The sequence below is a fragment of the Diceros bicornis genome, chromosome 11, assembly GCF_020826845.1.
Source record: "Diceros bicornis minor isolate mBicDic1 chromosome 11, mDicBic1.mat.cur, whole genome shotgun sequence".
NCBI lineage: Eukaryota > Metazoa > Chordata > Mammalia > Perissodactyla > Rhinocerotidae > Diceros > Diceros bicornis.
The window spans coordinates 36448827-36471972 of record NC_080750.1 but is presented as its reverse complement, the minus strand read 5'-3'; the positions used below and the strand labels follow the sequence as shown (position 1 = coordinate 36471972).

Here is a 23146-nt window from a genome sequence, read left to right as displayed (position 1 = left end):
TTTCTATAAATACTGTCTCTCTTTTTAAATAAAGCCCATGAATAATTTACTTTGCTGCCAGAGACGTGCTTGCTTTTATATTTATCAAGACGTAAAGTGTCCCGGGGCAAACATCCTTGTGCCGCTCGGGGCTGTATGACCTTATGACCCCTATGGTCCTGCCAGGTCACTTTCAGGGAAGGAAGGCCTCCCTGCAGAAGGGAAATGGGCCCCCTGAATTGTGCTCATATTCTCTACCCTGGCCCCATGCCAGCTTATGTTTGGCTGCCTCAAACCTCCATGGAAAGAAAGAATTAATAGCATAGAGCAGAATGTCTGGGGCAGATGAATCACAGATGAGTTCCCCAAACCTTGGTAAAACAGCTAAGTAGAAAGTTGGTGTCATTTTAAAGATACCTGAAAATGTTTATATTACAAAATATATTCTACTTTCCATTTTTCACCTTCCCTTAGCTAAGGGGGCTCACAGTCTTCCTTAGCTAAGTGAAGGAAGCCAGACACAAAAGGCCACATAGTGTATGATTCCATTTGTATGAAATATCCAGAACAGGAAAATCCATAGAGACAGAAAGCAGGTTAGTGTTTGCCAGGGGTTGGGTGAGGGGAGTGAGGAATGACTACTTAGTGGGTATGAGGTTTCCTTTTGGGGTGTTGGAAAAGTTCTGGGACCAGGTGGTGGTGATGGTTGTACAGAAGATACTTAATCAAACTGAACTGTACATTTTAAAATGCTTAAAACTGAATTTTATGCTCTATTATTTTACCACAATAAAAAATTGTTTGCTTCCTTAGGTAAACTGCAGATTACATGCAAATAAGGAGAAGAATTGTTAAGTCATTTGCACTCATCGATATCTTAGTGATTTTTAGGGCAATCCAGCAGTCTCTTAGCAAGGCTCTGATTATTGGCAAAACAAAAGATTGTGATAAACAGGTGAAGCTAAGTTTAAACGTGAGGAAAAGTCAAGAAAGCTGGTCAAAGTAGATTGATCAGGTTAATTTTTTTTTTGATGAGGAAGATTGGCTCTGAGCTAACATCTGTGGCCAATCTTCCTCTATTTTGTATGTGGGACGCCGCCACAGCGCCACAGCGTGGCTTGATGAGTGGTGTGTAGGTCCATGCCTGGGATCTGAACCCGTGAACCCCAGAGCCGCCGAAGTAGAGTGTGTGAATTTAACCACTAAGTCACCAGGCCAGCCCCTTGACCAGGTTAATTTTATGTGTCAACTTGATCCAGCCACAGGGTGCTTAGATATTGGGTTAAACATTATTTCTGGGTGTGTCTGTGAGGATGTTTCTGAACGAGGTTAACATATGAATCAGTAGACTGAGTGAAGCAGATTGCTCTCCCCAATGCCAGTGGGTCTCATCCAATCTGTTGAAGGCCTAAATAGGATAAAAAGGCTGAGCAGGAAAGAATTCTTTCTCTCAGCCTGACTAATTTTGAGCTGGGACATGGGTCTTCTTCTGCCTTTGGACTTGGACTCAGATTGGAACCTAGACCATTGGCTCTCCTGGGTCTCCAGCTTGCTGACTGCAGATCTTGGGACTTCTCAGTCTTCATAACTGTGTGAGCCAATTCCTCATAATAAAAAAATAAATTATATATATATATATATAAATATTTATATATATATCCTATTTGTTCTGTTTCTCTGCAGAACCCAGATTTTGGTACTGAGAAGTGGGATGCTACTGTAACAAGTACCTAAAAATGTGGAAGCAGTTTTGGGATTGGGTAATGGAATAGTGGATAGAGGCTGGAAGAGTTTTGAGGTACATGCTAAAAATATGGACATTAAGGGTAATTCTGGTGAAGTCTCAGATTGAAAGGAGGAACATGTTATTAGAAACTGGAGGGAAGACATTCCTTGTTTAACCGGGCAAAGAACTTTGCTGAACTGCATTCTAGTGTTTTGTGGAAGGCAGAAGTTTTGAGCGATGAGAGTGGATATTTAGCTGAGGAGATTTCTAAGCAAAGTGTTGGAGGAGAGGCTTGATTCCTCCTGACTGTTTATTGTAAAATAAAAGAAGAGAGAGATGAATCGAAGAAGGAATTGTTAAGCAAAAACGAACTAGAACTTGAAGATCTGTCCATATTGCAAAAAATAAGAAAGCATGTTCTGAAGAGAATACCAAGGGTGTGGCTGCACTATCACTCAATAAAAGTTTATGGGATTATAACAACAGAAACACTACCAGTTTGGGACTGGCCTAGTTGTGTAGTGGTTAAGTTCATGCACTCCACTTTGGTGGCCTGGGGTTTGCGGATTTGGATCCTGGGCGTGGACCTACACACTGCTCGTCAAGCCATGCTGTGGCAGAATCCCACATACAAAAATAGAGGAAGATCGGCACAGATGTTAGCTCAGGGCCAATCTTCCTGACCAAAAAAAAAAAAAACACTAACAGAGATAGGATGAAATGAAGAAAAGCTGTTGGACTTCTTGGATTGCACAAGACAGGGCCATAGTGCTATTTGGCTGCAAACAAGTGCTATTCTTCAAAAAAAAAGGAAGAATGATCCTGAAGACATTCAGAGATCATCAGGACTGCCACTTCCACCACAGGCCCAGGGGTCAAGGCTGTTTCCTCCTCAGTTTCAAAGGGCAGGGCCACCTCTTCTGTTTCTGTGGACCAGGAAGATCCCACCCAGTACCTCAGGAGTGGGGCTACCCTGTGGAACCTTAGGCCCCCGGACCCCCAGAGCCTTGGGGGCACAACCTCTGTACAGCAAGGTCTTGGAGGTGGGACTGCTGCCCCAGTGGGTCCTGGAGACAGAACATCAAACCAAAGAAGATTTTTCTTGAGCCTTAAGATCTGATAGAATTTGCCTTGCTAGGTTTTGAACTTGCTTAGGAACTGCCTCCTTTTCCTTTCCTATTTCTCCCTCATGGAATGGGAATGTCTATCCTATGCCTGTCCTACTGAAGCCTGAGGTTACAGTCTTCAGTTTACTGAGTAACCTGAGGGTTACTGTAAATATTCAATAAGATTACCTTTCGACCTTGCTATGAAAAGTAGTTAATCTTGTCAGTTTGCTGTTTTCCTATTTAACCTGAGGGGTAACTCAAGGGTCACAAGGATTTAGGAGCTTGTTTTACAGAAGAAAGAATGCCTTCAAGGATCACCAGATAACCAGTCCCCAGCTGCCGCTGATGCCCAGAAGTCAGATTGCCCAAGGGCTTATGGGAGTGAAAGAAACACGCCTTACCCCTTTGTTTCTCCGAAACTATCCCTGCCACACCCCTTAGCTCTATAAAAACCCCTGCCTTTTTCTCTTATTAAGGCAGACTTGAGAGAGTCCATGCTCCTGCCTTCTTGTCTTGGCCAATTTGAATAAACCTTTCTCCATCTCCAAGCATCGATGTCCCAGTGTTTGGCTTACTGTGCACACAAACTTGAGATTAAGAGGTTCAGTATCACTACCGTTGTATCTTGGAAGCACGTAACTTGTCTGGTTTCACACATTTGCAGTTGGAGAGGAATTTTGCCTCAGGATGAGTCATCTCTCAAGTTTCATCCATATTTGATTTAGATAATATTTAAATGAGACTTTGGACTTTAGACTTTAGAGTTGATGCTGGAATGAGTTAAGATTTATGGGACTGTTGGGATGGAATGAATGTATTTTGCATGCAAGAAAGACATGGATTTTGGGGGCCAGGGTCAGAATGTTATGGACTAAATGTTTGTGTCCCCCCCAAATTCATATGTTGAAGGCTTAACCTCTGTCGATGCAAAATAACCAATAACCATTCTATAGATAAGAGAAATAAGGTGACTTTACTTGAGCTGGACTGGGGATTATAACTCAGGAAGGCCTTAGAAAGCCTTCCAGAGAAGCATGGTTTTCAGTACAGTCTTATATCTTTTTAGAACAAAGAACATACACTAAACACACCCAGGATACATTTTTAAAGTTTCAAAGAGGTATTTAGTTGCAAATTAGCAGGTCAGCATGACTCTGATTTTGGGAAAAGGACTAGTACAGGGCGGGTGTTACCAATAGGGCATAGGAAGGGAAGTATGCATTCTTATCTTAAGAGAGTGCATTCTATTTATGTATGTATGTATGTATGTATTTATTTATTGTGAGGAAGATCAGCCCTGAGCTAACATCCATGCTAATCCTCCTCTTTTTGCTGAGGAAGACCAGCTCTGAGCTAACATCTATTGCCAATCCTCCTCCTTTTTTTCCTTCCCCAAAGCCCCAGTAGATAGTTGTATGTCATAGTTGCACATCCTTCTAGTTGCTGTATGTGGGCCGCGGCCTCAGCATGGCCGGAGAAGCGGTGCGTGGGTGCGCGCCCAGGATCCGAACCCGGGCCGCCAGTAGCGGAGCGCGCGCACTTAACCGCTAAGCCACAGGGCTGGCCCAAGAGAGTGCATTCTTTACTTTAATGATTAAAGCAGATGTACAATGTATGTTTGGTAGGCCATAAGTCAGGCTTCTTTAGTTCAAGCCGAATCAATTTTGAACCCGAATAGTTACCCCATGTACCTCAATATGTGAAAATCTCTTGTCACCTCCAATGGGATAGTATTTGGAGAGAAAAATTTCTTTCTCTTTTTACAGGCTAGCTAGCAAAGAGGAAAGGCCATGTGAGGATGCAGCAGAAAGCCGCTGTCTGCAACCCAAGGAAAGACAGCTCTCACCAGACACTGACCCTGCTAGCACCTTGATCTTGGCTTTCGTTCTCCAGAACTGTAAGAAATAAATTCCTGTTAAGCTACCCAGTCTATGGTGTTTTGTTATGGCAGCCTGAGCTGACTAAGACACCTGGTCTGTCTCAGTGGGGAAGGGACAGAACAAGAATGAAGCTGTGCATGAGATGCGAGTGGGCTGAAAGAAAACCTACTGTCTTTCATTTGTTCAGGGCTGGTTGTGCTTTGGAGCAGGAGAGCTTAGATTCAGGCAACCACGTGAGTTTACCAAAATGGCAGCCCGTCTTTCCAGGCCTCTCCTCACCATAAGTTCACCAGGCATGGGGAGGAATGTTCCTGCAGAGAGCCCAGGGCTAGCCAATAAGCAAGGTGACTGAAGCATCACCCGTCCATACGTCCCTCAGGAGACCAAAATCAAAGGGAATATGTACTTGAACTTCTTTAATGGAGAATGATCATGTTCTTAGACCCAAATTCCTGAGTCATTAATGTACCATAAAGTATCTGGAGTTATTGCAACTATGCATGTTTACTTCTGATGATTGCTCAATGACTTCTTGATAATGGAGAGAGTGTGTGATGTAGGGAGGGAAACATTATCACTCCCATATGTTTGCATGGAGAAAAGCAAAACACCCCAGCAACACATCCATTTTCCGTAGTTGTATTTTTCAGCAAACATTAGGGTCAAATGACTTCCTGGTATTTGTCTGTGAGGAAATGCTATTAGTTGGAAGGAGTACCTCAAAGGAGAAATTTCAAAAGTCACATCATGTTTTGTTGAATTACAAAGAAGCAGATCTGACAGAGTTCTCCTCTTGTGAGCTTCCTGGCAGGGCGGGGGGCAGTTTGGCCCTTGCAGTCAGGCTCTCACTTATCTTTGCAGGCTTGCCTCCTCCTGATCCTCTCTCTTTCTCCCTCCCCCGCCCTACACAGCATCTTTGCAGCAGCCACACTGAACTACTTACTCCCCGTGCCCGGAACACTGGGGTCCTTTGAAGAGTCCATGCTTTGCACATGCATTTCCTTGGCCTGGAAGTTCCTCTTGCCTTCTTTGTTTGGCACAATTCTTTCAACTTCCAAACACCCCACGACATTTTATGAGCTGTAAGAAAGCTTAGAAATCACATCACACTGGCCAGCAATTAATGTTAGAAACAACTCTTGAGAGAATCTAATTTGGCTTTCTTACTAGGTCTCTTCTTTAGATAGAAAAGATACCATCTGTATTCTGAACTGAACTCAGTAGAAAAATATACACAAAAGCATACTGTAAGCGCAGATTCCCTGAGGGTGACTGATCTTGAGGACTCTGGCTGTGTTGCGTGAAGAAGTGCAGGGAAAGAATCAGGAACTCCTGAGTCCTGCTACTCAGGCCTGAGCAGTCGGCTATGCAGACTACATACAGCATGATCCTCAGAAAGTGCATTCTCCTAACCCAGCTGGAGAGGCCTGAGTGTGGTTCTGGAAAAGGAGATGGTGGAGAAAAAAGAAAGCTCATTACTTGTGCTATTATTATCTACCTCTGGGTTAAACTGAACAGTGAGATCAAAGTGGTTTGTTTGTTCAAGTAGTTTTTTAATGAAGCACTTATTTGTTTTGTTTTGAGGTAGTTTTTTTGGAGGGATTAAGGGCAAAGCAGAGTGGAAACCACTTGTTTCTTCCATGTAATCCTATAATAGCTACAAATTTGTTATAGTCTTTTGGTTTCCACAAAGAGGTTTGTATTTGTATATGTGTGTGTATTTGGGATGTGGGGAGACAGGAAGCTGAATACAGAAGAATTGAACCTTGAGAAAGTAAGAGAAGGAAAATAGGGCCTGCTGTGGCGGAAAGTGAAATAAAGAATATAAATACAGCAGTATCTGGGAAAAGGTTCGAGTAACTCATAAAGGATAGCGGTGAGAAAACATAATGATATGTGACACAATCAATCATAAGAAGTTAAAGCTGAGTTGGAGCTTCAAGAATATTGAATCCATCCTCTTTGTTTCAAAGATGAAGGAACTGAAGTCCCGGGAGGCTATGTGAATTAACAAATTGGTTAGGGTCAGAGCTAAGATCGGCACCTGGGCCGCCTGCCTCATGAGTTGATGGCTGTGTACGGTGGGTGGAAGTCAGACAGGAAGAGCTCTGAGCTAAAGACAGGACAGTGATGTGATTTTCCTGTTCATTATTGTTAGAGAATAATATTTTTAAGTTGCAAAATCATGCCTCTGATAAAAATATAAGATGAACATACATCATAGATTTTGTTTAACTCATTAATTGTTGAGGGAACCAGTAAGATGTACTGGTGAAAGAATACAAAGTACCACACATATAATTATAGGCAGATAAGGAATGCCGAAATGAATTAACAAATAAATGTGACACGGCATAAATTTTATTTAACTCATTAATTATTGAGGAGACTTGATAAGTTAGAACTGGTTGAAAGGAGAATTTGAAGTACCACAAACTTGTACAGTCATGAGCTGCACAATGACATTTCGGTCAATGATGAACTGTATATACGATGGTGGTCCCATAAGATTAGTACCATATAGCCTAGGTGTGTGGTAGGTTATCCCATCTAGGTTTGTGTAAGCACACTCTATGATGTTTGCACAATGGCGAAATAGCCTAACAATGCATTTCTCAGAATGTATCCTCATCGTTAAACGATACATGACTGCCTAGGAAAATAAGGAATGCTAAAATGAATTTATGAACACATGTAACATGGTTCTATCCACAGACAATAATCAATTGCATGCTATCTGATATAATTAATTTGCATTTGTATGGATGAGAATCATTTGTATTATTTTCAGCTCTCTACAAATTATAGGTTTCCCCCACTATCCGAGAGTAGAGTGTTCCTGTGAAACCTTTCGTAAGCCAAAATGGCGTCAAGTGAAGAAGCAATCACTGTTAATTTATATGGGAAAAATTTTTGAGCATTCCCAGACCCAAAAAATAACCTACCAAATCACACCAAATAACATGTAAAACCTAAAATAACGCTAACATATAGTAAAAGCAGGCATTATATGATAAATACACAACCTATATACAGTAGAAACAATGTATGCACAGTGTAGTTTCCGTTACCAGCATGGGGAAGACAGTGAGCACACAGGAAGGCTGAGAGGTGGTGGTGATGATGCTGGGGTGTTCGGCTGAGTTGTCAGAGGTTGGGGTGGTGGGAGGTACAGGAGGTTGGGATGTGGGAGAGAGAGGAAGAGGGTCATCTATTAACATCTCATCATCATCTGAAGCTATCAGGCAGGCAGATCGCTAATGTCTACACCTTCTATGCCTGCCTGCCTCAATGTCGAAGGTCGAGGTTTGTGGTCTGCTGTGGTTGACGTGGAAAGCTTGAAAGACTATGCTTGACCGCTTAGTCTCTATAATGGCTTGCTGCAAAACAACGCTGAACGCTGCTTTTGCTTTATGACTTTTTTCGTAAAAGAGAAAATCCTCTTCGGATTTCTTTCCATTAGTGAAAGCAGGTACTACTGTAGGTCTTTTGGAAAAGCGAAGTGGCATAAAATGAACTTTCAGATAGTGAGGGAAACCTGTAAAGGGTTGTAAACTAGCTCAGAAACAATAAAAGTCAGAGAAAACAGGAAGAGTATATTAAACAGGACGCTCAATAATCTTTTTTTTTTTTTCCATTCCAAAGTCTTACATAATTTTTCCCAACAGGAGTACATAATTGAAGCTGAAGAAGATGCTCCCTCATCTCTTTTGGCTTGCAAAATTGTTGGCAATGATGAAACCAGGCTGAGAAAATGGGAGGAATCAGGAATATAGCCAAGGTCCTACTGTAGGCACTTCTGGTCAGCGTGCTACTGCTGCCACTGCCTCTGCTGGACACTTGCCACTAGCATTGCTAGATGCCCCATATGGTCACCTGACCCTGCCTCTTTGGGCTACACCCTCAAGATTCAAAGTCTAGGGCAGAGGCATCAAGTTGGCCCAGGTCCCATGTTCTCACTCCAGCTGCCATGGGCTAGGGAGAATGACTGTCTGGTCATTTGGTTTTACTATGGCAAGCCAAAACTCACACGATGGGGAAATCCCTCCAAATAGGAAGGATGTGTGATATGCTGTGTAGTACAAAAAAAGGCAAATATTTACTGCAAGTACTATACTAGGAATACACAGAACAATTGGACAGGCTCTAAGCTTTCTCTGCAGAAAGATAATACAATGAAGTGGAAAGAGTAAGGGCTTTAGACCCAGATATACCTAGGTCTATGCCAGTCTCCACCATTTACTAGCTAAGTTATTGTGGGAAAATTAGAAACCACTCTGAATCTCAGTTATCTTGCTTATACCATTATTAATATTTATCTCACAGACACTCAAGACTCTGCATGATCTGGATCATTGTTATTTCTTTGACCTATCTACTACTACTCTTCCCTTATTAACTCTGCTCTAGCTCCACTAGCTTTCTTGATGTTCTTTGAGCATAAAAACACTCACCTGCCTCAGGCCCTTTGCACTTGCTAATTCCGTGCCTGAAAAACGTCTCCCTGTATAACTTGCTTCCACATCTCTTTCATTCAGGTCTATTCTCAAAAGTCACCTTCTTTGGTAATGCCTTCTCTGACAACCCTATTGAAAATTATAACCTCTTCCCTTCTCCCTGCTTTATTTTTCTCCATAACATTTGTTACTTGTCTATCTCCCTTCTCTAAACTGTAAGATCCACGGGAGCAGGAAATCAAGTCTGTTTTTACATTGCTGTATCCCCAGCACCTTGAACAACGTCTGGCATATAGAAAGTGCTCAGTAATATCTGTTGGATGAATGAATGATTGCAAAGTGCCTGGCGTATAGTAGACACCAAATAAGTGCTAGTAATTGCTATTATTATTATTATTTTTTTGTGAGGAGGACTAGCCCTGAGCTAACATCTGATGCCAATCCTCCCCTTTTTTCTTTGAGGAAGACTGGCCCTGGGCTAATATCCATGCCCATCTTCCTCTACTTTATATGGGTCACTGCCACAGCATGGCTTAACAAGCGGTGCATCAGTGCGCACCCGGGATCCGAACCTACGAACCCTGGGCTGCCAAAGCAGAGCATGCGCACCTAACCGCTGCGCCACTGGGCTGGCCCCCTAGTAATTGCTATTTTTATGAGACTCTTCATTTTTTTTTTTTTTCCTTTCCTTGGCCAGCCACTCTGGCCACTCTCAAGCTGACCTGCTTTCCCAGAGGACTTCTGATCTAGTAATAGAATTTTACCATTCCAGGAACTCAACCTATGAATTTCCCAGTTAATCAACGTAAGACAATCAGAATATTATAGTACTCATTTTAGCAATGACATTTGGGAGTTCATATTCATTCTGCTCCTTTGTTCTTTAATGTATCTGCACTACGATGGTGGTACCGAATGGTTTATATTTGCAGCTGGGCAAAAGCTCATAAAATTACCTTGAAAGTGTATTTTGAGGCACATGAGAGACACAACATCTGAACATTAGGAAACGTCACTGTAATAGACAGGATTCTCCAGAGAAATAGAACATACATGTATAAAGATATTTATTATAAGGAATTGGCTCACATGATTATGGAGGCTGATAAGTCCCAAGATCTGCGGGGTGAGTTCACAAGCTGGAGACCCAGGAGAGCCAATGGTTTAGTTCTAGTCTGAGTCTGAAGACCTGAGGCCGGGAGAAGCAATGGTGTAGTTCTAGTCCAAAGGCCGGCAGGCTGGAGACCCAGGAAGAGCTATGTTTCAGTTTGAATGTAAAGGCAGGAAAAAAACTGAGGTCCCAATTTGAAGGCTGTCAATCAGAAATTCTTTTCTTACTTGGGGGACAGATAGTCTTTTTGTTCTATTCAGGCCTTCAACTGATTGGACAAGGCCCACCCACATTAGGGAGGGCAATCTGCTTTATTCAGCCTACTGATTTAAATATTAGTCTCATCCCAAAACATCCTCACAGAAACACCCAGAATAATGTTTGACCAAATATCTGGGCACCTTGTGGCCCAGGCAAATTTTATGTTGACACATGGAATTAACCATGACAGTCACTCTATCTTTTAGATCCACTATTAATTCTTTAGTGTCATAGTATAGCTATTATAGGGAAACAGAGGGCAACAACACTGTCTTGAGTAAAAACAAATGTAAGTCATTTACCAACATTTTACTATGTTGGTAAATCCCATTAGTGTATGTGTGAAGGCTTTTAATGTTGAAATTAGCACAAAGAGACTATTAGCAGAATAAAATCAAGATTGCAATAAGGGCTGGGGAACCTTGGTTTCCTCTTCTGAAAATGAGGAGATCAGATTAGATGATTTTTTTTTTTTTGTGAGGAAGATCCGCCCTGAGCTAACATCCATGCTAATCCTCCTCTTTTTCCTGAGGAAGACCGGCTCTGAGCTAACATCTATTGCTAATCCTCCTCCTTTTTTTCCCCAAAGCCCCAGTAGATAGTTGTATGTTATAGTTGCACGTCCTTCTAGTTGCTGTATGTGGGATGCGGCCTCAGCACGGCCTGACAAGCGGTGTGTCAGTGCGTGCCCCGGATCTGAACCCGGGCCGCCAGTAGTGGAGCATTCGCACTTAACCGCTAAGCCACTGGGCCGGCTCCAGATTAGATGATTTTTAAAGATCACTTCCCACCCCAAGATCTTGAGTTCTTGATGAAGGAATAAAGGGAAGCCTGTATGCTGGCTGGCAGTGTTACACACAGGGACAATTCTTTGAAGTTTTTTTTTTTTAAAACCGTTTTGTTTTTTCTTCTTCTATTTTTTTTTTTTGTGAGGAAGATCAGCCCTGAGCTAACATCCGTTGTCAATCCTCCTCTTTTTGCTGAGGAAGACTGGCCCTGGGCTAACATCCGTGCCCATCTTCCTCCACTTTATATGGGACGCCGCCACAGCATGGCTTAACAAGCAGTGCATCGGGTATGCCTGGCATCCACGCCTGTGAACCCCGGGTGGCCCAAGAGGAGCACGCACACTTAATGGCTTGTGCCACCTGGCCAGCCCCTTCTTTGAAGTTTTGTATGGCAGAGCCATCTTAGTTTGCAACTGAATGACAAAAATAATTTTGCCTCCTTTTATTTGTTCCCAGTCAGCTGACAGTAAACAAAGTTTATTCTAGAAAATATCATGTCTTCTTCATGAACTTCCTCATTTCAAGTCTCTTCTTGTCCTGGTTACTCTGCCCTCACACATAGTCCAAAATGGCTTCCCCACCCCCACTGATTATGCTTAGGTCAAAATTTATTTATGCTGCAGTATCACTGCAGCCAGACTTTGGGAATTTAATCTCGTTATTGCTATTTCTGAGGTGAAAGGCTTAGCCCCGGTTAAAAGAAATGCCAGCATTAGTAAACTGGTGAGAAAATGTGGGGCTCTGTAGTCCCCAGAAATCACATTTTGTTTAACCCAATGGATCATGAAGACTTGCATACCAATTTTGCTTTGCAGACTGAGAAAAAGCAAGGTCTGCAGGAATGGGATATAGCTTTCCCACTACTTTCCCCGGCCCTGCAGTCGGGATGGGGGTGGGGAGCCAGGCCCAGGCTGTTGCTGGTCGTGGTGGGGGGGACTGCAGGAGCGCCACCTGGAGGCCCCGTGAAACAGGGCATCCCTGGGACACCTGAACCTCTCGGTCTCTTTTAACCAACTCTATCCTTTCCTTCCTCTGCCCCAAGGTCTTCAAGTATGTTTTGTGTTTTCTGACACAATGACATTCCTTTAGTTTGAGTTTTGGATGGTAACTTTTCTTAACTGCTTTTTTTAAGAATACGTTCGCGGATCTTCTATATTTTTAAACCGTTGGTGCGTAGTTGCATCATTGGAACATATTCCTTTACCAGGGAAGATGTTTTTGCCCTGTGTATTGAAACTCAGTGTTGCGAAATCTGCTAAAGGGAGACTGCTTGTTAAAAGGAGTCAGAGTTCAAAAAAATATTGAATTTATTGAAAAGTTTAAAAATTGGCTGAAAAGTTTATACAGCAGATTAACAACGGTTATCTCTGGCATTTTAATTTTTGTGTGCATTTCTCTCTCTCTTTTTTTTTTTTACCCCCAGTAATGAGCAGGTGTTATTTTTGTAAACAGGAAAAAGCAATATTAAAAAAATTTACAAAACAAACCATCTTATTTTAAGCAAATCCACTTCACTGAACACCAGCACAGTGAAACCTTTTGGGGAAAAAAAATCAAGAGCAAGTCTGCATCTGAGAAGATATTGCACATCTATTTTCACAGAGCCCAAGAATTGTGGGAAATTTTGACCCCTTAAATAAAACATATCTCACTTCAGTGTTAAATAAGATACTTCTTTATCACATTTAGAATACTATTAATTTTATTACTTTTCTTTTGCTTTACATAACTTCTCAGAAACTAAATATTAAATTAAGTGGGATTGGGCCAGCCCCGTGGCTTAGTGGTTAAGTGCGCGCGCTCTGCTGCTGGCAGCCCGTGTTCGGATCCCGGATGCGCACCGACGCATTGCTTGTCTGGCCATGATGAGGCCACGTCCCACATACAGCAACTAGAAGGATATGCAACTATGACATACAACTATCTACTGGGGCTTTGGGGGAAAAATAAATAAATAAAATTATGAAAAAAAAAAATTAAGTGGGACTTAGTTTGCAAAATATTTTCCTTATTAGGAAAGACCCAATTCCCTTAAACAAGAAAGCAAAATTACCAGGAAAAATCAGAATATATTATTTTCCACATTGCTGTGACATAATCCTCCTCCTTGCTCTGGCTCATTTGTTATAGAATTGTCTAGGTGCCCAGGATTTCCGATGATTTCAGGAATTTTATTGTATACCAAATTTCTGATGATAATAATAACATTGCCATATAATTACAACAACAGTAACATGTGTTTAGTGTTTTATAGCTTACAGAGCACTTGTATACATATTCTCAAATGATCCACAATATTGTTATATCCAGATAAGGAAACTGATTCTAAATGGTCAAGAGGCCTGCCCAGTGTCAGCAATGCATGATGTGCTGAAAAAAGATCATGCACTTTAGAATTAGACAGACTTGGATTCAAAACCAAGGCTAGTCGTGTACTAACTGGTAAACAAACCATGTATCCACTCAGAGACCCAATATCTTCCTCTTTGCTAAGGATGTCCTTGGATAATGAATGTAAAGTGTTTATGGTAGAGTGCCAGGCACGTAGTAGGTTCTTAATAAATGTTAGTTCTCTTGCCTCTCTCTTTTTACAAACTGCATCCTGGGTTTAGAGCATCATTTGGGAAATGGACCTCTGGGTTATGAAGTGTCTGGCCTCCCTATTCCTTCTTATTTATCATCCTGAGAGACTCTTGGGCCTGTTCATGCTCTTGTAGACCAGGTTTGCAGGTCCACGAGAGCCGGGACGTCCACTCTCAGCACCTCGCACGGTGCCTAGCACTAAGTAGGCCCTCTGACATGTTTCTTGTGTGAATTACTGAGCTATTGAACGAATGCACATGTTTGGCTCCTGGACACAGCACATGAAGCACCCTAGGGTGCCTGACCCACTTAGGAGTTTGCTTTGGTTGGGTTAGTTGTGCAGTGGCCTATGGGGATCCCAGCTTCCTGCCTGCCCTATGCCTTTCCAGTAGAGACCAGATAATTTCTACTCTCTGTTCCCTCTCCATTATTTTGAATCTCTGATGCTAGTGACAAGAGCCCTCTTCCCCATGCCCCAGGGATGGTAGCCCCTGACGTGCTGAGCCGCAGCCAAGGTGGCGGAGATGGGATATGAATAACCTCCACTAGAACAGCCATGAGCAGGAACTATAACAGCAGCCGGTGGCATAGCGGTTAAGTGCACGCGCTCCGCTGCTAGCGGGGAGGGCCGGATCCTGGGCGTGCACCCATGCACCGCTTGTCAGGCCATGCTGTGGTGGCGTCCCATATAAAGTGGAGGAAGATGGGCACAGATGTTAGCCCAGGGCCAATCTTCCTCAACAAAAAAAAGGAGGATTGGCATCGGATGCTAGCTCATGGCTGATCTTCCTCAGACACACACAAAAAAAAACCAGCAGGGATTTCTGAAGGTGTGTTTCTTTATCCAGGTCTGTTGCTCCTTGTGAGCACTAAGGAAAGGAGAACTTTTGAAATCAAAGAGAGCCTCCTGGAGGAGTTCTGAATCTGGGGGGCTCAGTACGTGGATGGGAAAAAATTGCTTTATTTTCACTCACTTCCAACTGACAATTAGCATTTCCTTCAATTATGGATGTGGGCAACACATCACAGTAGTGTTAGCAGTACCTATGACTTTGTCACCAATAGAAATCACAGATATTTTGACATCATATTACAGTTATTGGCAGATCTCTCAAAATACCACCTACACTCATCACTACTTTGAAATTGTGATAGTTATTTGACCTGACACTAGATCTTATTATTTAATGTGTTAATACAGAAGACATATATTGCCTTATCACAAATTTGTTTTTAAAATATATTCTGATAACTATATTTTAAAGGAATTGATGTTCTTATAATTCTATGTATTTTATTATTCTTGTTTTTCTTTTTTTGAGGGGCAGAGTTGATCCCTAAACCAGAATTCCACCTCCAAGTAATGTTTACTGTCATACATGTGAGTATATGTCTGTGCATACACAAACATATTGTAGCTTTTCTTTTTTATATTATTTTATTTATTTATTTTTATTTATTTATTTTTTGTGAGGAGGACCAGCCCTGAGCTAACATCCATGCCAATCCTCCTCTTTTTGCTGAGGAAGACTGGTCCTGGGCTAACATCTGTGCCCATCTTCCTCCAGTTGTAGCTTTTCTATTCTCCCTAGAAATATACTCTATATCTTTTTAAAATGCATTTAAGAATATTATTCACTAAACTTCCAAAGGGGTCCATGACCTGCAAAAGATTAAGAGCCCCTGCTACGGTCTGAATATTTGTGTGGCCCCCAAATTCATATGTTGAAGCCCTAATCCCTGTGATGGTATTTGAAGGAGGGGCCTTTGGGAGCTAATTAGGTTTAGATGAGGCCTTGGGGTGGATCCTCCATGATGGAATTAGTGCCTTTATAAGACAACGAAGAGCCCACTTTCTCTCCGCCATGCAAAGGTACAGCAAGAAGGTGGCCATCTGCAAGGCAGGAAGCAACCTTACCAGACACGAAGTATGGGGGCACCTTCATCTTGGATTCCCAGCCTCCAGAACCCTGAGAGGTAATTGTTCTTTTAGCCATCTAGCGTATGGTGTTTCGTTATAGCAGCCTGAGCTGACTAAGACAACCCCTGTAAGAGGGGAGCCTTGCATTGAGAAGAACCAGTCACAGAAGTGGATTTGGTGGCACAGCATTCACTCAACAAAATATCCTTTTTTTTTCCTTAAAAGATTTTTTTTTTTTTTTGTGAGGAAGATCAGCCATGAGCTAACATCCATGCCAATCCTCCTCTTTTTGCTGAGGAAGACTGGTCCTGGGCTAACATCTATGCCTATCTTCCTCCAGTTTATATGGGATGCAGCCACACCATGGCCTGACAAGTGGTGTGTCGGTGCGCTCCCGGGATCCAAACCCGGGATGCCAGCAGTGGAGCGTGCACACTTAACCGCTACGCCACGGGGCCAGCCCCACAAAATATCCTTTATTCAGGTCTTTCACGAAATTTTTGTGAGACTGCTTAGCAACATTTTGATATTAGATTTGTTCCCCACTAGCTCTTTGCCCCATATCACACTCAGCTAGTTATAAGATATGAGAATTAATGGGTTAAATTATTAAACTATTTAAGACAACAAATAAAAGTTGCTTTCTTGGGAGCCTGACTTCAGAAAAACTTAACTGACCCATTGACTCACAGGCCCTGGCGTCTTGACAGATATTTCCCCCCTTTGGTCAAGACTCTAAAGACATGTCAAATGGCTTAGTGTCTCACTTTTTTTTTATGTGCTATGTGTTTGTGGGGTGGGATGGTTCTTCTTTTAAATGTCATTTTATTTATTTTTTTCTCCACATATAAACATTTCTCATTGGAGAAATCAAAAGATATAAATTATTATTGATTTGTTTATATCAAATGCTTTTATTTAGCCTTCTATGCATGCTGAGTGCTCACAGAAGGTATTAGATTAATGAGTCTGGAGACTAAAATCTTCTGTTTATCCACTTATTTGGGAAACAGCAGATCTCGAAGTCATTCAGTGTAAACTTGCCTGCACTATGTAGCTAATTGCCTCAAACTTGACCCAGGAAACTCTAGAGTTTCATCCATGAGTCCATAATAGAGCCATAGAAACACTAGCTACTACTCTAAATCACTATATAAGGAAGTCCTTCCTTCCTTTTCCCTTCATCCTTTTCCCCTCTCCCCTGGTATTACCACGAGGCCACAGATTGGTATTCTGTGACTTTTTCTCTCCCTTTTGCATCCTAATACTTAGGGTAGTGTCGATCGAGGAAAAATTCACTACAATTCAAATAGCAGATATTTATTTGGGCAATTAGAATTGCAATTTGAGAGACACAGATTCAGGTAGAAACCCAAAACGTGTTCCAGAAAAGACAAAGGAGGCAACAGTTTATAAAGGCAAAAAGAGATAAGGTACACAGGTTGTTTTGCAAAATTTGTGATTGGTGCTGGCAACAACTGTTACCTCTTGGCTATACATGATTGGTTGAAGGCCATCTCTAAGGCAAAAAGTTCTTATCTATGGGAGTGAGCATATGTCTTGAAAGAAGGTCAAGATGACAACAGTGAAGCACAGTTTCAAAGTTACATTTCCTCTGTGTAGAGATGTGGTGTGTGTGCATAAGCCCCTTTTCCTTAATGGCCTCCCAGCTCCATTTTAGAAGCCTTGACATATGTTACTCCATTTCGTTATTGCTCTCCACAGTAGCCATAACCATCTCCTCTCTAGCCCTTCCTAAATTCATTTTTTTGTTCTCTTTACCTCTTCTTGTAGCCCCTATGTGCGTATTTTGCTCTATGTTACTTCTGCTCATAAATTGCTTCCTGAACTAAACAGAAAAGTAGATAAATGGATTTCCAGTAAAATTCTGTAGAGCTCCTTTCCTTGTAATCTGACACAGGAGGAGAAGACCCTGGTTCTTCCAGCTCCACTTCAGGCAGAACAATTTTTATCCATTTTATTTGTCTGAATACAGCTAGTAAAATTTCATTTGAACAAAGGGTTCTGTGGGTAAAGGAGTTTAGAAACCACAGAACTAGAGAATGCTCTTGGCATGGTTTACCACTATACTTTAGCTCTGGCACACGCTTGGGGAAGACTGTGATTATCCAGTTATCTGATGATGTAAACCCTGGTAAGTGTGTAGTAATAGCTACTCTGTTTTCCCTCTGAAGCCACATGTCTATGTGGCCAAAAGGACAGAGCTATGTGGTTAGTTATTTGTCTTTGGAGACTGTAATGGGTTGAATAGTGTCCCCCCTAAATCCGTGTCCACCAGGAATCTCAGAATGTTACCTTATTTGGAAATAAGATTTTTGGAGATGTAATCAAGTTAAGGTGAGGCCATACTGGATTAGGTTGTGCCCTAATCCAGTAACTAGTATCCTTATAAGAAGAGAGAAATTTGGACACAGAGACAGACATACAAAGGGGAAGACACCGTGTGAAGACAGAGGCAGAGAATGAAGTGAGGGATCTACCAGCCAAGGAACATCAAGGATTGCCTGCAACCATGAAAGTTAGGAGAGGCATGGGATCATTTCTTCTTCAGAGCCTCCAGAAGGAAACAGCCTTGCTGACACCGTGGATCTGGACTTCCAGCATCTAGATAATTGTGTAGTTTTAAGCCACATAGTTTGTGGTATTTTGTTATAGTAGCCATAGGAAGTGAATACAGAGCCTTTAACAATTCCTTCGTAGTCCCTTGGTCCTCTCCATGATATCGTTTCTCTCCTTTCATGAATCCAGTACCTTATGCAGTCCTGCCCCTGCCCCCTGCCCCCTGTTAGGATCTCTTCTAGGTTGTTTAAGCTTTGAGCTGGGTCTGTCAGTTTCCTCTCCAAGGAGTTTTGTGTTTGAAGTCTCATTTCCATTGAGTGAAAAGTTATTTTTGACATCCCCCAGCTGTAGGACAGGTCCATTGCTTAGTCACAGAGGCTTTCTGGTGGCTTTTTGAAATTGCTTCCTAGAAGTGGACACTTTACCCCTTTATTAGGCTGGTTTTGGAAGTGAAGAGCCCTGAATAAGGAGCCAGAGGATTGAGTTTGAAAAAGCGTGTGCTTTTTAGGCATTTTTTAGGTTTAGTGGAAGTATTAAGAGCAAGAAGAATTAACATCCTTGGGGACAAAGTAATAAAGGAGTAATAAAGGAAGTAACTCATAGAGGAGTGGGAGCTGGAAGATAAATATTGCAGCTTCCCGTTCTTTGGGAGAATAATTCTGAGATGCATTTACATGATTCCTCTGAGAATCCACAGTGGGATGGAGCCCTAATTGCCCACTAGTTAAAAATTTACCCTGAGTTGACTTATTTCCCTTTCCTTTCTCTCTTCTGCTCCTTTACTCTGCTTCTTGAGATCATTTCCCAAGTAGACTACCCACTCTCAGACTCAAGTCTGTGTCTAAGATAGAGAGTACTGAAGGTGACTCTAGAAAGTAGACAGTCAGCCTGGGATTGTTTAGTGGGACTGGATCACTCAACAGCCAGATGGCAACAAGAACTATAGCTGGTGATAGTAGCATCACAATAATCACAAGAATTGAGCGTCTTTGAGGAAGTCTCCACTAAACTGATGGGGAGCCCCAGGGCAAATATTGCCCATTAGAGTCCCATGATGGACAGGAATGGACCAGCTCTAGAACCTCTGCCATGCTTAGTCTTTGACTGGGTGGAACCTGGGGATTGTGTGGCCTTGGAGTGAATGCTTCAGTAGATCTCAAAGTTAAGGCAGTGGGAGGCTGTCAGTTAACTACTCCTTACAGCAATTTCTCTCTTGAAAGGGGATCTGAGCAGTACACTCGCTCCCATGGCTGCACTCCTAGAGTTCCTTGCTGCATAGAACTGGGTTCCATAGAGGACATGGTGATGATGGAATTCCAGAATAGCAGAAGTCAGGTGATGGCACTTAACCATCTGAGGCATGGTGGATGTAATTATTATGCCAGGCAGAAGGACTAGAGTTGCATCCAGGGCATTGAGACCTGCAGGGATCTGTGATGATGTCTAATAGATCATAGTTTTCTTGGGGGTGAATGAGATAAACAGGAAGCCAGAGCATGACTTGACTTTTATAATCAGAAAAAAAGTTAAGAGTTGCTGAGAAGAATACTAATACGAGCTGTCATATTGGAAAATTGCAATCTCTTTTCCATTCTCCAGATCTAAGTCAATTCTCATACCTGAGCCCGTCAATTGAAGGTGAGGCCTTGTCCTCTAAAGGAAGGACCCTTTAATGCCACTGCAAGACACAATAAATAGTCCCGATTCTATCTCAAAGGGAACTGTGACTGTTTGACAGAGTAATTGTACACTGTGGAAAGAGGAGGACTTTTGAGAGCTATTGGATACAGGGTCTAAACTGGCACTGATAGGGAATCTGAAAATGCCCTCATGGTCCCACGGTCAGAGTGGAGACATATGGTGTCCAGATGATAAATGGAGTACTGGCCCATATCCACGTTATAATGTGTCAGTGAGTCCACAGACCAGCCTATGATCATTTCCCCAGTCCCCTTGTGAATAATTGGGATTGATATTCTTAGAAACTGAAAGAATGCTCACATGGTTTTCCTGACCTGTGGAATAAGAACCATTATGATATGAAGGGCCAGCTGGTTAAGTGTAACCACTTGGCTTCTGCTATTCTTAAATCCTATCATCCTTGAAATTGTTTTTCCCAGCAAAGACAGTAAGTCAGAAGGAATATTGCATCCTGTGTAGAAGTACAGAAATTAATACAATTTTTGAATGTTTAAAGAATGCATAAGTGGTGGTTCCCATCACATCCTCATTTAGTTCACTGCTATCATCCCTGGAAAAATCAGATGGATCAAGATGGGTGATGGTGAACTGCTGCAAGCTTAGTGAAATGGTGGCCCCCAAAGCAGTATCTTACTAGAGTATATTATCATAGGTCCAGGTCCAGCCTCTGGAACTTGGTTTGTGGCTGTTGATCTGGCAAATGTGTTCTTTTCCCATCTGGAAAGAGGGTCAAAACAGAGAACATTCATACAAGAAGGACAGCAATATATATTCCATGCTGCAGAGCTATGTTAATTCTTCTGCTTTCTGTCACAGTATAGTAGGAATGGACCTTGATCATCTTGATATTTCACAGAACATCATAGTATTCACTATATTGATGGCATAATGTTAATTGGGCTGATGCACAGGAAGTGGAAAGTAGTCTGGATACCCTGGCAAGATATGTGAATGCCATAGCCTAGGAGATAAATCCTACAATGATTTAGAGGTCTGCTATATCTGTGAAGTCTTGGGAACTCAATGGTTTGACCTATGTAGGGATATCCTCTGTAAGGTAAAGGGAAAGTTGCTGTGCTTTGAACTTCCTACAGAAGTTCCAAGAACAAAAAAATGTCACAGCAGCAATGGGCCTCTTTAGATTTTGGAAGAGATTTTCTGACTTACCCATTTATTGGGTAAGTCAACAGACTAAATATTAGGTAGAGCTCAGAGAAGGAGAGGACTCAGAAGCAGGTCCAGGCTGTACTGCAAGCAACGTTATTGCTCAGGCCACAAGACCAGGCATATCCCATGAAATTAGGAATAATCATGCTAGATAAGGATGCTTGTGGACTTTCTGGAAGCCCCAGTAAGAGATTCATAGGCAAGACTTCTAGAATTAGCAAAAATATAACTTCTATATTAAAGAAGTACCCATCATTTGAAAAACAGCTTCTAGAATGCTACTGTAGTAGAAACTGAATGCCTGACAATGGGAATATCAAATAACTATGTGATTGGAACTGCCTAGCAAGAATTTTGTCATGAGTGAGCACTCCCAAGTCGTAATGTTAGAAAGATGAAGTTGCAATATGGTATGATGAAATAGTACATCTGGGAGCTGGTCAAAGGGCACAGATAAGTTACAGGGATAAGTAGTCCTGACCCCCAGGTCACCTACTTCTCTTGCACCCATACCTTTCCCTCAGCTCAGCCCTATCACTTCTTGAGGAGTTCCCTATGACCAGCTTGGTTCATGGATGGGGTGGCTCAATATGTTGGTGATATCTGAAAATGGACTGCTGCTGCACTATGGCCCCCCTTGGACTGTACCCTGTGGGCCAGTAATGAGATGAAATTCTCTCAGTGGGTAGAGCTTTGAGCAGTATGCTTCCATCAATTTTGTATGACAGAAGAGGTCTGAGCGTTGGCAATAACTTGGCTGGTTGGTCAGGGGACTAAAAGGAGCAAGATTGGAAGACTGAAGTAGAAATCTGGGGAAAGAGGAAGAGGGATGGGGCTATGAGTGTGGGCACAAAAATCTTTGTGCTCGTAACAGTGTCTGCTGGGAAGCATCCATGGCAGAGGAGTCACTTGGCAATAAGGTGGACAAGACGATATGTTGGGTGGATGTCAGCCAGCCTCGGTCAGTGCTTGTGCAATGGGCCCGTGAATGGAGTGGCCATGTGTTTCAATGATCTATTGTGATGTAACAAGCCACACCAAAACTTAGGGTCTTAAAACAATGATTCTTTTGTTTTTTTAATTTCTCATGATTCTGTGGATTGCATCAATGGTTCTTCTGTGTTACTTGGTTCTAGTTGAGCTAGGGCTATCGGCAAGGGAGCTTTGGAGCTGCTCCACAAAGCCCCTCTACTTAGCTAGCTTGGGTTTCCTTATAATGTGGAGGTCTCAGAGTAGTCAGACTTTTTACATGGTGGCAGGCTTCTAAGAGGAAGCATTCTAAGAGCATGAAAACAGAAGCTCCTGGCTTCTTGCTGCTAATAAGCCATCCCCAAACTTAGTGGCTCAAAATAAAAATGATTTATTATTTTTTGTGATCCTGTGGGTCAGGAATTTGGGCCAGGCTGGGATAGGTGGTTCTCTGCTCCATGTGGTGTCAGCCACTCCCTTACCTGCATTCAGCTCGTGGGTGGTCTGGTCTTGTAGAAGTCTTCACTCCTCAGTGCTTGAGTGCTTCTCTATGTGGCCTCTATTTCATATCAGGCTCAGGCTCATCATTCAGTTTTCTAACCCAAGCTTTTGTACAGCAGAGTATAGGTTTACATTCCCTGCCCACAGCGCCTCTGCTATTACTAGTGTCTTATGATCCACTGTACCTGATTTACTGACATGGATCCTCCATAACATTGCCTTGGACCAAGTGACACATTTTGGGGGAAAAGGGTGTGGGATCATGGGCTCATGACCTCAAGATTCATGCGTACTACAATATACCACATCACTTAGAAACAACAGCCTGATAAAATGTTGGAATGGCCTATTAAAGGCTCAGATAAGATGAGAGCTTGGATACAACAGACCTGTGGATTTGGGGCTCTGTCCCC

At 42.3% G+C, this 23146-nt stretch overlaps 1 long non-coding RNA gene across 1 annotated transcript in view; it reads left to right on the top strand.

Moving 5' to 3' along the window:
- The window catches only part of LOC131411378 (uncharacterized), a 79679-nt gene that overhangs the window by 34775 nt on the left and 21758 nt on the right, over positions 1-23146 (top strand). Inside the window, exons 2-3 of the long non-coding RNA XR_009221547.1 lie at positions 4581-4711; positions 15217-15275. This is a non-coding gene — a long non-coding RNA (uncharacterized LOC131411378). The remainder of the gene's footprint in view (positions 1-4580; positions 4712-15216; positions 15276-23146) is intronic.